Source organism: Echinops telfairi, unplaced genomic scaffold, assembly GCF_000313985.2.
Source record: "Echinops telfairi isolate 266 unplaced genomic scaffold, ASM31398v2 ScPeMD7_18;HRSCAF=68, whole genome shotgun sequence".
Taxonomy (NCBI): domain Eukaryota; kingdom Metazoa; phylum Chordata; class Mammalia; order Afrosoricida; family Tenrecidae; genus Echinops; species Echinops telfairi.
In genome coordinates this window covers 6,909,129-6,911,733 of record NW_022103915.1, presented here as the reverse complement: position 1 = coordinate 6,911,733, position 2,605 = coordinate 6,909,129, and the positions used below count along the sequence as shown (strand labels likewise).

At 63.8% G+C, this 2,605-nt stretch overlaps 1 protein-coding gene across 1 annotated transcript in view; it reads right to left on the bottom strand.

Moving 5' to 3' along the window:
- DIO3 (iodothyronine deiodinase 3) overlaps nt 1-126 on the bottom strand; it is a 2,046-nt gene extending 1,920 nt beyond the window's left edge. Inside the window, exon 1 of the mRNA XM_030885007.2 lies at nt 104-126. The gene's annotated coding sequence lies outside the window, so the exon portion shown is untranslated. The remainder of the gene's footprint in view (nt 1-103) is intronic.
- Between the last annotated feature and the right edge of the window lie 2,479 nt (nt 127-2,605).

Genomic DNA, 2,605 nt, shown 5'->3' with positions numbered 1-2,605 from the left:
GGCGCAGCCCTGGCCGCTGGGCGCACCCGTCCCGTGCGTCCCCGGACGTGGCTCTCAGCCCCGGGAACGTCGAGACTGGAGCGCCGGAGCCGAGCCGCCCTCGGCGACCCCGAGCGCGGCGCCCCGACTTCCCGCAGCTTCGCCGGGACGCGCCCGAACGCACTTTCGACTGGGAATTAGGGCCGAGGATTTGAGGGCTGGGGGCCGAGGAAGTTCTCAACTCTACGCGTCTCCAGCTGACCCTGCGGTCGTAGGGGAGACCGCCTGGTCCCTGGCTGCGCGGGGCGCAGCGCTCGCGACTCGGAGCTCAGGCGTAGCCGGGCCAGGAGACGCCTGGACCTGGGATCCCCGCGAGCCTGGGGACGTGCCCCGCTACTCTTCGGTTTAGGTGGCCTTCAGGTCAGCCCTGGGTCCCGTGTGACTATCTGCCCACGTCTACAGACCCCGCCACCCCGGGCGCCCTCGGGTCGCAAGGGCTTTTCCAGGACGAGACCCGACTGGAGACTGCCGCCGCCGCCAGTGTCCCGTGCGCCACACGCCAGGGCACTCAGCGGCTTAACTTCTGTCCCGGACAGAGGCCACGCCCGGGAGCTGGCCGGCCGGGCCGGGTGGAGAGCGCAGTTGCAGGGGTGGCGGGAGAGTGAGTCCAGAGAAGCCAGCCCCAGGGGCCGCGGTTCCCACCCGGGACCCAAAAGGCTGGACCAGCAGGCGTACGCTAGACGACCCGCCTAGGGCCAGGGTCGCCCTCCAGTGTTCCCGACCCTGACTGTACCGGTTGTCTGGGACGCCCCCCTCTGGACCCGCAGTTCAGGCAGGTAAAATCAGGACTGAGCTGGGAGGGCGGAGAGCCCCTGGGCCCTTTTGCTGGTACTGGCGCTGCGGAATGCAGCGCCCTGACCATCCCACCCAGAGTGAAGTCCTTCTGACTTCTGCTCCACCTGGAGACTGCCCCAGAGCTGGCAGGGACCTTTTAGGCTGGGATTCTCCATGTGTGCGCGCGCGCGCGCGCACACACACACACACACACACACACACACACACTCACGGCCCTATACCTCCACAGGGCTTTTCTGACTAGCAGGTCACTTGCTTGCCTTGCTGCCCCACTGTCCATCCCCCTGGGGGTGGCCAGTAGAAGGAAGTGAGAGAAGAAATCTTTCACTTACTTAGTAAGCTTCCAAGAAGCTCTTTATGGGGGCCTGGGGCTGCCCCCCTCTCAGCCCAGGAGCAAGAGGGTTCCGGGAGGGAGGAGTCCCAACTTTCCTTGGAAAAACTTGCCAGGCCTGATTCTTTGATTTGTGAGAAATGTCAGCCAGGCCTCCTGCTCCCCTGCTCCTCCCTCCCAGCAGTTAGGGCAGCGTCTGGGGACACCCCCAACTGCCCTCAAACTCTGTATCAGGAAATGGGAAGGTCCTACTCTGGGGGACTTGCCCCTGGGATTGGGTAGGGGTGGGGTGGGGGTAGTTGTATGTGTAGGGGGTGGACCCCTCTGCAGGCTGGGCCCCACCCTGCAGCCCCTGGCCCACCCCCACGCCCCCAGGAGCACATGTCACTGGTGTCTTCAGGCATCTGGGGTGGCCTGCGGCTGTTCCCTGGCTGACGAGTTATACTCCACACTTCAGACTTCCAGAGCATCCCACCAGGAGTTCCTTGAGCAGATGAAGACAGAGGTCCAGGTGGGACTGCCTCTTGAAACACAGGCCTGTCTGGTAATCCCTATTTCAAGTGCTGTCCCCTGTTCTCCTGGGCAGGGTCCCCCCACTGCTCTTTCTCCTCCCCAGGGTTGCACCCAGCTCACCTCAGCCCTGGGGGCTTTCTCAGGCTGCCCTGTCCCAAGGATCAGGAGTGAGGGTCACTGGTCGAGGCCAAGGCCTCTTTGGGGGCATGCCAAGCCTTACCCAGCAGCCTGGGGTTCAGTGGACCCTGAGGCCTCTTCTTGGGCACCAGAGATGGTGTGGAGCTGCTCCCCGCCAGCCTGGTTGGGTTCTCTTCCTGCTGGCTAGCTCCAGCAGAGGGCGGCCAGGGAAAGCAAAGGAGGGACAGTGGCACTGGGGCCACTTGATGTCCAGAAGCAGCCTGGAGAGAGGCCAGGGGAGGAGCAAGTGGCCCGAGTCAGGCACAACCTGTAAGTGTTGACTTCAGTGAGTGGCCTTCCTGCTCCCAGAGTCCTTATGGGGCCATTTGGCCTTGGTAGGCCTTTGCCCGGCTCTTCATTTTCCCTGTGCTGGGCTTATGGACAGGCTTGGGGTGGGCACAGCCTCTGCCTCCCAATGCCCAGACAGGTCACCATGGAGGCTTCATTAGGGCTGGGGGTGGTGGTGGGCACACTACTGGGAGGGCCACCAGGGCATCAGGGAAGGTGGTCCCCAGGGCTGACCTGGGTAAGGTGTGTTGCTGCCTTCTGTTTAGGCCTCCTGACCACTGACCCTTATTTCCCTCCAGATCTGGCCTTTCAAGGCTTCGGGGAGCCCTCTGAGAAGGGGTTGCTCCTCCATCTGTTCTCCCTCCTGTAGGGGAAGCCCACTTTGCCACTCCCACCTGAAGAGCCTATGCACCACTCCCCTCAGCTAGGCCCACCCTCCCCCATGCCCAGATTGCCCCCCCC